This window comes from Pan troglodytes, chromosome 5, assembly GCF_028858775.2.
Source record: "Pan troglodytes isolate AG18354 chromosome 5, NHGRI_mPanTro3-v2.0_pri, whole genome shotgun sequence".
Taxonomy (NCBI): Eukaryota; Metazoa; Chordata; class Mammalia; order Primates; family Hominidae; genus Pan; species Pan troglodytes.
The window spans coordinates 100834616-100849965 of NC_072403.2; the positions used below are offsets into that span (position 1 = coordinate 100834616).

At 37.4% G+C, this 15350-nt stretch overlaps 1 protein-coding gene across 5 annotated transcripts in view; it reads right to left on the reverse strand.

The window, feature by feature from the left end:
* Nucleotides 1–15350, reverse strand: part of RNGTT (RNA guanylyltransferase and 5'-phosphatase) — a 361923-nt gene that overhangs the window by 227050 nt on the left and 119523 nt on the right. The window lies entirely within an intron of this gene.

A 15350-nucleotide genomic window follows, 5' to 3' on the forward strand; every position in this document is an offset into this window, starting at 1 on the left:
CTGAAAATCTCTATGTGTGAACAATAGATCTTCATGTTTATGCAAAAATTCTTTCTTCTCTTCAACCACAGTTGCCATAACAAACTCTCAAAGGTTCTGTTTCTTTTACTATGATACAAACAATACAACACTGATACAGTCATAGAACAGTGATATAAAAATAACAAGCCTTATGGTTTTATGAACTACTAGTCTTGAACAGACACTTAAGAACTTATAAATTTATATTTAGTGATAAACAAGAAAATAAAGAAAAGCAATACATAGAAAATAAATCTGAATGCCAAATGAAATACATAAATAAACATAAAATTTAAATTCCTGCCTAACGAAGCATGCAAATAACTAATATTAATAAAATTATTTTAAAAGTAGATGTGTTCTTGAAAAATTAAATGTAGTAAAAGAATAACCTTTGTAATTGTCTATTTAATACTCTCAACAGTTATTAGAAAGGAGATCTTAACATTTACTACTCTTTCATCCTATAAAGCAAACATTTTACTTTTGAAACAGCAATAAGCAAATTATTTAAAAATATTTTCCACATAAAATTTTTCTAGTCTAACTAGACAGTAGAAAGTAAAATGACTCCAAGCAGAGAAAAGCTTTGCCACTAGGAACTTCAAGAGATTATCTGTTCTTTTGTTTTCTTTTTTAATTCTAGCTTTTGAAATGGGGGAAAGGGGACAGGGACTTGCTTATTTTTTTTAATCAAGCACAATTTCCTAAAATCACTCAAGAGTGATTCTTTGCATGTTCTTTCACTAGATCCTAACTATACACAACTGACTCCCTCTAAGGGAAATGTACAGAGTTCCAGACACAGACAAGCAGAAAATAAAGAAAGACAACATACTATTTCAACAGGAAAAGTAAACATGAGAAATTTGTCAAAGAAGAGAATGCATTATTATTTTTGCCAATTGGGCAGAAAAATAGGCAATTAGACAAGAATATATCAGGAAATGTTATCACTCCACAAATGAGCAATTTTAGAGTGGTCTTTCCCATCTACTTATATACACAGATAACCTATTCCCTGAAAATAAGGGGAAAATAATTATGAAACATAAAAAGCAGCTTCTCAGACTAAGCAAGTAATAATAGAGCTTTCTAGTTTAAAATATTGTCTGTCTAGCAGATTTGGTACAAACTTTCCAAAACATCTACTAAAATGCCTATGAAAAACATCGTATAAAAACATTAAACTTCAGAGCAGGACAAAAAGTCAGTAACTACCAGAATTTTAAGGTGATAGATCTGTACCAGAAAGTTTTAGAAAGTATTATAATTAGCCAGGCACAGTGGTATACGCCTGCAGCTCAGCTACTTGGGACACTGAGGTGAAAGAATTGCTTGAGCCCATGAGTTTGAGACCAGCCTGGGCAATACAGCAAGACTCTGTCTCTATTAAAAACACACACACACACACACACACACACACATATATATATATATATATATAAGATTTACATATATATATAAGATTTACATATATATATGATTTACATGTATATATAAGATTTACATATATATATATATATATGATTTACTACTCCAAAGGAAGTTATCTGGGACAATAAATCTTTAGGTTCACCAATGAAAGTATGAATTCTCTTTAGTATGCATTATATGATTTTCTTAAATTTCCCTCTGAAATGACATATGAATGAGATTTATATATATATATAATTGATGACACTTTATAATAAATTCCAAAAAGTAGAAAAGTACAGATAATATTCTCTCATGTCACTATAATAAACATTTTTAAATTAAGAATAAACTCAGAAAATAAAGACTCTTCCACTAGAAATTTTAAAACTCTCACAATCCTGGGAAAGATGAAAAAATAAACCAAAACCGCAAAACCCTTACTAACATGACAAATAAATTATCAGATATTTGCCAGCTGTGGTGGCTCACGCTTGTAATCCCAACACTTTGGGAGGTCAAGGTGGGCAGACTGCTTGAGCTCGGGAGTTCAAGACCAGCCAGGGGAACACGGTGAAACCCCATCTCTACAAAAGATACAAAAATTAGCCGGGCATGATAACACGTGCTTGTAGTCCCAGCTACTCAGGAGGCTAAGGCGGAATGATTGCTGAAGCCAAGGAAGTCAAGGCTGCAGTGAGTTGTCATCATACCACTCCACTCCAATAAAATAAAGACAGAACTAGGCTTGGCTTAGGAAAAGAGCAGAAATAAAAAATTAATCTAAAAGTTCATGGGAGGAGAAAAAAATTAAATAGCTATCACATTTTTAAAAATCAGTTCTCAACTTCTTGGCTAAGATCAAGTGCAAAAAAATACCCCAAAAAAAAAAAGAAAGAAGAAACTTCAGGTATTTTAATAAATGGATATTGCACTCAAAGGGAGAGAAAAATTTAAATGTACCAATTTTCACATAGGAAGTGAAAAAGATATTAACCCAAACCCAAAGCACTACAATCCAAATAATTCCGTGGAGGAATTCCTCAAAAACCTAAAAAAGCAGGTAATTCCAATGTTTTTATTAAAACTGCTCTGGCCGGGCATGGTGGCTCACCGTGTAATCCCAACACTTCGGGAAGCCAAAGCCAGAGCACAGCCTTGAGCCTAAGAGTTCAAGACCAGCCTGGTCAAACATACTGAGAGGCACTATCTCCACAAAAAATTTTAAAATTAGCTGAGTGTGGTGGCACGTGCCTGTAGTCCCAGCTACTCGGGAGGCTGAGGCAGGAGGATCACTTGAGCCCAGGAGTTCAAGGCTGTAGTGAGCTATAATTGTGTCACTGCACTCCAGCCTGGGTACCAGAGCAAGACCCTGTCTTAAAACAACAACAACAACAAAAAAAAGCTCTAGAACATATTTTTTTAAACCAAGTTTTTTTATTACACTGATGAAAACAGAGTATAACAGAGTGTACCGCTGATGAAAAAGTTTCCAAAGATTTACAACATATCAAGATTATTTATAAACATCAATGCAAAAATCCTTTTAAAAAGTTAGAAAAAAAAACTGGGCAGTACAATTTTTTAAATAATATATTAAGACAAAGTAGGGCTTATCCCAGGAATGAGAGAATGATTCAACATCAGGAAATATTTTCATATAATTCCTGAGATAAACAGATCTAAACAGAAAAAAAAATAGTATTCGATCTATAGTAGATGAAAAGCCATTTGACCAAACTGAACACCCATTCTTGGTTAAAAATAAAACAAACGCATACTTGTTTCACCGGATAAAACAGATCTCAGAATTAAAGGCAGTATATCATACTCTGAAGAAACACCAGAAGCATTCCCACTCAAATCAGGAAAAAAGAATCCCCATAACTACTGCCACAATTTAAAACTGTATTTATGTATAATCAAACTAGACAAAAGTTAATGTATGAAAAATCCAATAAGTAAAAATATCACTATTTACACTTAATATGAATGCCTAAAAAAATTGCAAAATTATTGCAAGCAATAACAAAAGTAAGAGAGTTCGATAAATAAGATTGTATGTCAAAATTATCAGCTTTCAAGTTTAAAACCTAACCATGTATAAAAGGCATCTATCCTAGAGTCCTATAGCTAACATCATATTTAATAGTTAAAAACAAAATTTTCCTTCCCTATAGATGTGGAAGAAGACAAGACTGTTCACTCTCACTGCTTCCATACAACATTAAACAATAGATTCTAGTCAGTGCAGTAAGGCAGGAGAATAAAATTAAAAGCATCCAAGTTGGAAAGGGAAAAGTAGCACCTTTTTCACTTATATAGTTGTCTATGTAATAATTTTGATGAAATTCACAAAAAATTATTAGTATAATAATTGAGTTTAGCAAGACTGTAAGATAAAACATCAAAATACAAAAATCAATGTACTCCTTTGGGGAAAAAAGTATATTTCTATATACTACCAATAGTCAGAAATGGAAATTTTACAAAGACTTTTATGACAATATCAAAAAGTATGAAATAAATCTGAAAAAAGATGAGCAAAATCTCATGCTTAAAACTACAAAAATTGCTGAGAGACAATAAAGAAGACCTACATAAAAGAAAATATATGCCAGGTTGATGAACTAGAAAACTTGGCATTGTTATGATGTTAGTTCTTCCCCAAAATTGGCCTATATATTCATTACAATTCCAACCAAAATCCCAGTAGGCTTTTTTGTAGAAATTGACAGCTAATTATAAAATTCACATGAAAATGCAAAGGCCTAGAATAGCCAAAACAACTTAGAAAAGAACAACAAAGTTGGAACATTAATACTATCTGATTTCAAGATTTACAACAACCAAAAATAATCAAGACAGTATGGTACTTGAGTAAAGACAGCCAAATAGATCAAGAGAACTGAACAGACAGTCTAGAAACAGAACCAGACATACACAACAAACTTCATTTTTTATGAAGGTGCAAAAGTAATTCAATGAGAAAAGGATAGTCTCTTCAATTGGTATAGAAACAACTGAATATCTATACGCAAAAAAAAAAAACCATGTCAACAGACTAAAAATAACCCAAATGTCTATGACTATGATGTTAGCTAAGTTATGGCATACTGATACAATGAAAATCTGTGCAACTGTTAAAGAGAAATGAAGATGATCTAATTTCTGTGTACCAATACTGGAGTGAAGAGACTTAAGAGATACTGTCAAGTTTTTTTTAAAGAAAAAAAGAAAACGACAGAACAGTGTATTAAAAAATCACCATGCTGGTCATGGTGTCTCATGCCTGTAATCTCAACACTTTGGGAGGCCGAGGCAGGCAGATCGTTTGAGCCCAGGAATTTGAGACCAGCCTGGTCAATATAGCAAAATCCCATCACTCAAAAAATTAAAAAATTAGCTAGGAATGGTGGTTCCGGTCTATAGTTCCAGCTATTCAGGAGGCTGAGTTGGGAGGATTGTTTGAGTCTGGGAGGTCAAGGATGCAGTGAGCCATGATCGCACCACTGCACTCTAGCCTGGATGACAGAGCAAGACTCTGTTTCGAAAAAAAAGAAAAAAAAAATCATCACTTTATGGAGATAGTAAGAATATAAATAAATGTGTTTATTTATTGATAAAGAAATTCTGGATGGATACACTAAAAGCTAACAGCAATGGTTACTGAGAAGGTGATAAATGGATGGGGAGCTTTCAGAGAAACTTTTTACTGCATGTTTTTAAAGTTTTGTTAGTCATATATAGTCTATTCAAATAATTCTTTTTGAATTGGCCTTCAAACTGGAAATGTAAATAGAATCGCAATTTGAAAAACAGCTTGTTATTACTATTTTGGATGTTGTATTCTGACTGTATATTAAAGTTAAAAACTGAACAATTATCCCTTTATTGTGTTTAACAGATCAAATTAAACAAAACAAAGAGTTATAGAGCAATATTAATAAATTCCTAAAATCAGAATCATCTTTGAGATTTTAAAGATACACAGATATGAAATTCTATTATTTTTCTACAAAATTAGTATGCATGTTTTATAGCTGTAAATTTTGTTTAAAACTTCATAAAAGCTACCATTCTTAAAATAAATGATCTATACTTCCCTGAAAATGCTGTAAGGTTCGTAATATCACTATTTTACCATCCCATTAGCAAAGATAAAAATCTCCACAGCAATAACCTGTCAATTGTAGTTATTATCCTATAACTGGTGTTACTAAGGTCTTACATGTTATGCCAATTCTGCTATAAAGTGTGTTTTCCTTTTGTATTCTACAACCGAAAATACTTCAGTAAGAGACATTAAGGACAAAAAACAATAATAAGAACTGAAAGTGAGGAGAGGAGACTATTTAAAATTCTAAAAATTAGAATTGCTTTTATTATTTATTTATTTCAAGACAGTGTCCCACTCTGCCACCCAGGCTGAAGTACAGTGGCACAGTCTTGGCTCACTGTAGCCTCAAACTCGCAGGCTCAAGCAATCATTCCACCTCCGCCTCCTGAATAGCTGGAACTACAGGCATGTGCCACCATGCCCGGCTAATTTTCTAGTATTTTTTGTAGAGACAGGGTTTTGCCATGTTGCCCAGGCTGGTCTCGAACTCTTGGGCACAAGCGATCCAAGTGCCTTGGCCTTCCAAAGTGCCGGGATTACAGGTGTGAGCCACCACGCCTAGCAAGAATTGCTTTTAAAAAAGAAATATCCGGGGGAGGAGCCAAGATGGCCGAATAGGAACAGCTCCGGTCTACAGCTCCCAGCGTGAGCGATGCAGAAGACGGTGATTTCTGCATTTCCATCTGAGGTACCGGGTTCATCTCACTAGGGAGTGCCAGACAGTGGGCGCAGGCCAGTGGGTGTGCGCACCGTGCGCGAGCCGAAGCAGGGCAAGGCATTGCCTCACCTGGGAAGCGCAAGGGGTCAGGGAGTTCCCTTTCCGAGTCAAAGAAAGGGGTGACGGACGCACCTGGAAAACTCGGGTCACTCCCACCCGAATATTGCACGTTACAGACCAGCTTAAAAAACGGCGCACCACGAGACTATATCCCACACCTGGCTCGGAGGGTCCTACGCCCTCGGAATCTCGCTGATTGCTAGCACAGCAGTCTGAGATCAAACTGCAAGGCGGCAGCGAGGCTGGGGGAGGGGCGCCCGCCATTGCCCAGGCTTGCTTAGGTAAACAAAGCAGCGGGAAGCTCGAACTGGGTGGAGCCCACCACAGCTCAAGGAGGCCTGCCTGCCTCTGTAGGCTCCACCTCTGGGGGCAGGGCACAGACAAACAAAAAGACAGCAGTAACCTCTGCAGACTTAAATGTCCCTGTCTGACAGCTTTGAAGAGAGCAGTGGTTCTCCCAGCACGCAGCTGGAGATCTGAGAACGGGCAGACTGCCTCCTCAAGTGGGTCCCTGACCCCTGACCCCCGAGCAGCCTAACTGGGAGGCACCCCCCAGCAGGGGCACACTGACACCTCACACGGCAGGGTATTCCAACAGACCTGCAGCTGAGGGTCCTGTCTGTTAGAAGGAAAACTAACAAACAGAAAGGACATCCACATCAAAAACCCATCTGTACATCACCATCATCAAAGACCAAAAGTAGATAAAACCACAAAGATGGGGAAAAAACAGAACAGAAAAACTGGAAACTCTAAAATGCAGAGCGCCTCTCCTCCTCCAAAGGAACGCAGTTCCTCACCAGCAACGGAACAAAGCTGGATGGAGAATGATTTTGACGAGCTGAGAGAAGAAGGCTTCAGACGATCAAATTACTCTGAGCTACGGGAGGACATTCAAACCAAAGGCAAAGAAGTTGAAAACTTTGAAAAAAATTTAGAAGAATGTATAACTAGAATAACCAATACAGAGAAGTGCTTAAAGGAGCTGATGGAGCTGAAAACCAAGGCTCGAGAACTACGTGAAGAATGCAGAAGCCTCAGGAGCCGATGCGATCAACTGGAAGAAAGGGTATCAGCAATGGAAGATGAAATGAATGAAACGAAGCGAGAAGGGAAGTCTAGAGAAAAAAGAATAAAAAGAAATGAGCAAAGCCTCCAAGAAATATGGGACTATGTGAAAAGACCAAATCTACGTCTGATTGGTGTACCTGAAAGTGATGCGGAGAATGAAACCAAGTTGGAAAACACTCTGCAGGATATTATCCAGGAGAACTTCCCCAATCTAGCAAGGCAGGCCAAGGTTCAGATTCGGGAAATACAGAGAACGCCACAAAGATACTCCTCGAGAAGAGCAACTCCAAGACACATAATTGTCAGATTCACCAAAGTTGAAATGAAGGAAAAAATGTTAAGGGCAGCCAGACAGAAAGGTCGGGTTACCCTCAAAGGGAAGCCCATCAGACTAACAGCGGATCTCTCGGCAGAAACCTTACAAGCCAGAAGAGAGTGGGGGCCAATATTCAACATTCTTAAAGAAAAGAATTTTCAACCCAGAATTTCATATCCAGCCAAACTAAGCTTCATAAGTGAAGGAGAAATAAAATACTTTACAGACAAGCAAATGCTGACCGATTTTGTCACCACCAGGCCTGCCCTAAAAGAGCTCCTGAAGGAAGCGCTAAACATGGAAAGGAACAACCGGTACCAGCCGCTGCAAAATCATGCCAAAATGTAAAGACCATCAAGACTAGGAAGAAACTGCATCAACTAACGAGCAAAATCACCAGCTAACATCATAATGACAGGATCAAATTCACACATAACAATATTAACTTTAAATGTAAATGGACTAAATTCTCCAATGAAAAGACACAGACTGGCAAGTTGGATAAAGAGTCAAGACCCATCAGTGTGCTGTATTCAGGAAACCCATCTCACGTGCAGAGACACACATAGGCTCAAAATAAAAGGATGGAGGAAGATCTACCAAGCAAATGGAAAACAAAAAAAGGCAGGGGTTGCAATCCTAGTCTCTGATAAAACAGACTTTAAACCAACAAAGATCAAAAGAGACAAAGAAGGCCATTACATAATGGTAAAGGGATCAATTCAACAAGAGGAGCTAACTATCCTAAATATTTATGCACCCAATACAGGAGCACCCAGATTCATAAAGCAAGTCCTGAGTGACCTACAAAGAGACTTAGACTCCCACACATTAATAATGGGAGACTTTAACACCCCACTGTCAACATTAGACAGATCAACGAGACAGAAAGTCAACAAGTATACCCAGGAATTGAACTCAGCTCTGCACCAAGCGGACCTAATAGACATCTACAGAACTCTCCACCCCAAATCAACAGAATATACATTTTTTTCAGCACCACACCACACCTATTCCAAAATTGACCACATACTGGGAAGTAAAGCTCTCCTCAGCAAATGTAAAAGAACAGAAATTATAACAAACTATCTCTCAGACCACAGTGCAATCAAACTAGAACTCAGGATTAAGAATCTCACTCAAAGCCGCTCAACTACATGGAAACTGAACAACCTGCTCCTGAATGACTGCTGGGTACATAACGAAATGAAGGCAGAAATAAAGATGTTCTTTGAAACCAATGAGAACAAAGACACAACATACCAGAATCTCTGGGACACATTCAAAGTAGTGTGCAGAGGGAAATTTATAGCACTAAATGCCCACAAGAGAAAGCAGGAAAGATCCAAAATTGACACCCTAACATCACAATTAAAAGAACTAGAAAAGCAAGAGTAAACACATTCAAAAGCTAGCAGAAGGCAAGAAATAACTAAAATCAGAGCAGAACTGAAGGAAATAGAGACACAAAAAACCCTTCAAAAAATTAATGAATCCAGGAGCTGGTTTTTTGAAAGGATCAACAAAATTGATAGACCGCTAGCAAGACTAATAAAGAAAAAAAGAGAGAAGAATCAAATAGACGCAATAAAAAATGATAAAGGGGATATCACCACCGATCCCACAGAAATACAAACTACCATCACAGAATACTACAAACACCTCTACGCAAATAAACTAGAAAATCTAGAAGAAATGGATAAATTCCTGGACACATACACTCTCCCAAGATTAAACCAGGAAGAAGTTGAATCTCTGAATAGACCAATAACAGGAGCTGAAATTGTGGCAATAATCAATAGTTTACCAACCAAAAAGAGTCCAGGACCAGATGGATTCACAGCCGAATTCTACCAGAGGTACAAGGAGGAACTGGTACCATTCCTTCTGAAACTATTCCAATCAATAGAAAAAGAGGGAATCCTCCCTAACTCATTTTATGAGGCCAGCATCATTCTGATACCAAAGCCTGGCAGAGACACAACCAAAAAAGAGAATTTTAGACCAATATCCTTGATGAACATTGATGCAAAAATCCTCAATAAAATACTGGCAAACCGAATCCAGCAGCACATCAAAAAGCTTATCCACCATGATCAAGTGGGCTTCATCCCTGGGATGCAAGGCTGGTTCAACATACGCAAATCAATAAATGTAATCCAGCATATAAACAGAGCCAAAGACAAAAACCACATGATTATCTCAATAGATGCAGAAAAAGCCTTTGACAAAATTCAACAACCCTTCATGCTAAAAACTCTCAATAAATTAGGTATTGATGGGACATATTTCAAAATAATAAGAGCTATCTATGACAAACCCACAGCCAATATCATACTGAATGGGCAAAAACTGGAAGTATTCCCTGTGAAAACGGGCGCAAGACAGGGATGCCCTCTCTCACCGCTCCTATTCAACATAGTGTTGGAAGTTCTGGCCAGGGCAATCAGGCAGGAGAAGGAAATAAAGGGTATTCAATTAGGAAAAGAGGAAGTCAAATTGTCCCTGTTTGCAGATGACATGATTGTTTATCTAGAAAACCCCATCGTCTCAGCCCAAAATCTCCTTAAGCTGATAAGCAACTTCAGCAAAGTCTCAGGATACAAAATCAATGTACAAAAATCACAAGCATTCTTATACACCAACAACAGACAAACAGAGAGCCAAATCATGAGTGAACTCCCATTCACAATTGCTTCAAAGAGAATAAAATACCTAGGAATCCAACTTACAAGGGATGTGAAGCACCTCTTCAAGGAGAACTACAAACCACTGCTCAAGGAAATAAAAGAGGATACAAACAAATGGAAGAACATTCCTTGCTCATGGATAGGAAGAATCAATATCGTGAAAATGGCCATACTGCCCAAGGTAATTTACAGATTCAATGCCATCCCCATCAAGCTACCAATGACTTTCTTCTCAGAATTGGAAAAAACTACTTTAAAGTTCATATGGAACCAAAAGAGAGCCCGCATCGCCAAGTCAATCCTAAGCCAAAAGAACAAAGCTGGAGGCATCACACTACCTGACTTCAAACTATACTACAAGGCTACAGTAACCAAAACAGCATGGTACTGGTACCAAAACAGAAATATAGATCAATGGAACAGAACAGAGCCCTCAGAAATAACGCCGCTTACCTACAACTATCTGATCTTTGACAAACCTGAGAAAAACAACCAATGGGGAAAGGATTCCCTATTTAATAAATGGTGCTGGGAAAACTGGCTAGCCATAGGTAGAAAGCTGAAACTGGATCCCTTCCTTACACCTTATACAAAAATCAATTCAAGATGGATTAAAGATTTAAACGTTAGACCTAAAACCATAAAAACCCTAGAAGAAAACCTAGGCATTACCATTCAGGACATAGGCGTGGGCAAGGACTTCATGTCCAAAACACCAAAAGCAATGGCAACAAAAGCCAAAATTGACAAATGGGATCTAATTAAACTAAAGAGCTTCTGCACAGCAAAAGAAACTACCATCAGAGTGAATAGGCAACCTACAACATGGGAGAAAATTTTCACAACCTACTCATCTGACAAAGGGCTAATATCCAGAATCTACAGTGAACTCAAACAAATTTACAAGAAAAAAAACAAACAACCCCATCAAAAAGTGGGCAAAGGACATGAACAGGCACTTCTCAAAAGAAGACATTTATGCAGCCAAAAAACACATGAAAAAATGCTCATCATCACTGGCCATCAGAGAAATGCAAATCAAAACCACTATGAGATATCATCTCACACCAGTTAGAATGGCAATCATTCAAAAGTCAGGAAACAACAGGTGCTGGAGAGGATGTGGAGAAATAGGAACACTTTTACACTGTTGGTGGGACTGTAAACTAGTTCAACCATTGTGGAAGTCAGTGTGGCGATTCCTCAGGGATCTAGAACTAGAAATACCATTTGACCCAGCCATCCCATTACTGGGTATATACCCAAATGACTATAAATCATGCTGCTATAAAGACACATGCACACGTATGTTTATTGCGGCATTATTCACAATAGCAAAGACTTGGAACCAACCCAAATGTCCAACAATGATAGACTGGATTAAGAAAATGTGGCACATATACACCATGGAATACTATGCAGCCATAAAAAATGATGAGTTCATATCCTTTGTAGGGACATGGATGAAATTGGAAACCATCATTCTCAGTAAACTATCACAAGAACAAAAAACCAAACACCGCATATTCTCACTCATAGGTGGGAATTGAACAATGAGATCACATGGACACAGGAAGGGGAATATCATACTCTGGGGACTGTGGTGGGGAGGGGGGAGGGGGGAGGGATAGCATTGGGAGATATACCTAATGCTGGATGACGAGTTGGTGGGTGCAGCGCACCAGCATGGCACTTGTATACATATGTAACTAACCTGCACAATGTGCACATGTACCCTAAAACTTAAAGTATAATTAAAAAAAAAAAAAGAAATTTCCACCAGCAGTGTGTAAGTGATCCAGTTTCTTTTCTTTTTTTTTTTTATTCTTTAAGTTTTAGGGTACATGTGCACAATGTGCAGGTTAGTAAAATTTCATATAACCATACACACAGATGGGCACACACACACATACAATAAGTGCACGTAAAACCTGTAAAATCTGAATAAACTCTGTGGATTTCACCAATGTTAAAAAAAAAAAAAAAAGAAATATCCTATGATTTTAAGGAATTACATAAGCTAAGTATAAAGAAAAACACAGTAAGAACACTGTCTTTCTAGTGAAAAACTACGTAACAAGTTGTTCCACATAATTGTTTCAAATCCCTAAAAAATAGTTCTGATATTACACATTAGCAAATATTTCTAAGCAGTACTGATTTGACTAATGAAATTATACTATCTAAACACATTTTCTTAAATGCTGAACTCTGAATTATGACAGCACAACCTGTGAAATTCATTTTTTAAAAATGAACACAAACCAAAGGAATCTGGCTTTTGCCCAACTTTTATACTATATTTACAATTTAGAAAATGTTCTCATAAGAGAACACAGTTTCAGTTAATAGACTTCCACCGTGGACAGAGCAGATGGTTAAATATTAACTTTATCTTTACCCAACCTATTGGACAGGGCACAGTAGTACACAGGCTCTTGTAGGTACCCCCTTAATATCCCTGCTGCCAAAACAGACACAAAAGGCAAGCAGTGAACAGTCGAAAGATCAGAGCGGCAGAGGTCAACCAAAATTCCCATGCCAAGCAGGTGTTACACAAAATCATAATAAAAGTAGGATGATTACTCTGTATTTGTTGAATGAAAAAGATAGCCACTCAATAGTGCTAGGATTACTTACAGCTAATATCATATCCAAAGACTGACACCAAATTAAGCAGACTAGAGTAGGAGCAGGTGAAGAGTTTAAAACATGATTGCATATGTTGCTATATTTTTGTACAATTCTATCATAACCACTCTCCTCCCAAAAAATATAAATTATTTGGGTACTATTCCCTGGGTTGAATGTAAACAGACCATGGTTCTTCATGGCCACCAATTTTTCAAATGCCCTAAACCAGGCATATAAAACACTGGTTTAGAAAATAAAATCCCACCACAATGCAACTTCTTGGATGCCACGTGCAATTTTAATGTAAAAGTACTCATAACCCAGTATCAAAGCTGAACTATAAATTCAACTCACAATAGAGAAATACAAAAAGAGCAAATGCCTCCCAAAGTTTCTGAATCTGTGAAGCTACAAACCTGATTCTGGAATATGACAAATTTCACAAAAGGTGTAACATTCCTTCAGGCTTCTTAGGAAATAGCCAGCTGGCCTTCTTCTGAATGCCAAATGTGCCCCCTTATCCCTTCTAAAACTTCTAAAACATTTCAAATGTTTATCAGTATACAATCAAGCATGGGACCATGTGGTATGCAGGCTCAAAATACATTTAAATTCTGATAAGGAGAGCAGAGCTTTATGACTGCCAACTAACATATCTATGAATTAGAACCATCAATCAGGTTTGCTAAGAAAGTTAACCACTACCAAAAGCAAGAAGGTCTTACGAATATTCAAAACTGCAGACAAATTATAAAACAAGGAAGAAAGGAAAACGGGAAGTCAGAGAAGAAAAACAAATTAAAAGGTGGGTTCAATAAATCAGACATCCTAACACATAACAGGCACACAGAAAACACTATGTATAGTTTATATACAAAGAAATAAGAATCTCACCAAAAGCACAAATGAGAAATGGAGAAAAGTCTTAGGAAACAGTCAATATGCAGTTTATATGTCATGTCTTAAAAAAAACAGAAATACCAAGGTACAATTGCTTTTAAACACTAGATCTGGTAAATATCCCACTGAAAACAAACTGTGCAGCAGCAATAACAGTAGTACCAGTAATAATAGTAGTCATATGAGTGATACTAAAAATAATAACAAAGAAAAAAAAGAGAATGAAAAGGAAAATGGAGAAGATGAGGCATAAACAGAATTAGTATGTTCATGTGAGAACACAGGGCATGAAGAAGAGACAGTGAATAGAAGAAACTGGATGCTAAATAGACTATGCAAACAGAAGACAATTCCCTGAAGGAATGGAAGAGTAAAAATAGAGCATCTAAATGTAATCATCAGACAAAATCATAGCAATATTAGAACATAATATAAAAACATTTTAGAGATGAAGGGCTTCTTAAGCAAGACAGAAAACCAGAAGATGCAAGACATATTCTGCCAAATTTAACTACATAAAAATGAACTTTTCAGCCAGGCATGGTGGCTCACACCTGTAATCCCAGCACTTTGGGAGGCTAAGGCAGGCTGATCACTTGAGCCCAGGAGTTGGAGACCAGCCTGGGCAACGCAGGGAAACCTCGTCTCTAGAAAAAAATACAAAAAAATTAGCTGGACATGGTAGTATGCGCCTGTAGTCCCAGCTACTCGGTAGGCTGAGGTGGGAGGATCACTTGACCCCAGGAGGTCAAGGCTGTGGTGAGCCGAGATGGCACCATTGCACTCCAGGCTGAGCAAGAGTGAGACCCTGCCTCAAAAAAAAAACAAAACAAAACAAAACAAAAAACTCATACTCACCTTCCCATTACAATACACTGCCTTGCCTACAGATCAAAAAAAAAAAGAGTGCTGGCAATGGGAAAATGAGCTCTCTCATCTGCTGGAGACAAAATTGCTTTATTTGGAAAGGAATTTGGCAGTAGTTACTAACATTACTCATAAACTTTAAACCAAAAATTCTACTTACCCTGAAGAAATATCCACCCATATAAACAAAAATGTTCACTGAAACAGTGTTGGTAATAGCAAAGGACTAGAAGCAATCTAAAAACCCATCAATTACAACATAATGTATAGTACACCTTTACTATCATTACCATGCAGCACTTAACAAATAACATGGCAAATCTCTATGCACTGACATGGAAATATCTCCAAGCCATACTGTTAAGTGAAAAAACAAAGCAAAACAAAAAGAACCAACATCTTGGAATATTTAGTATGATTCTTTTTTTTTTTTTTTGAGACAGAGTCTTGCTCTGTCGCCCAGGCTGAAGTGCAGTGGCGCAATCTCGGCTCACTGCAACCTCCACCTTCTGAGTTCAAGCGATTCTCCTGCCTCAG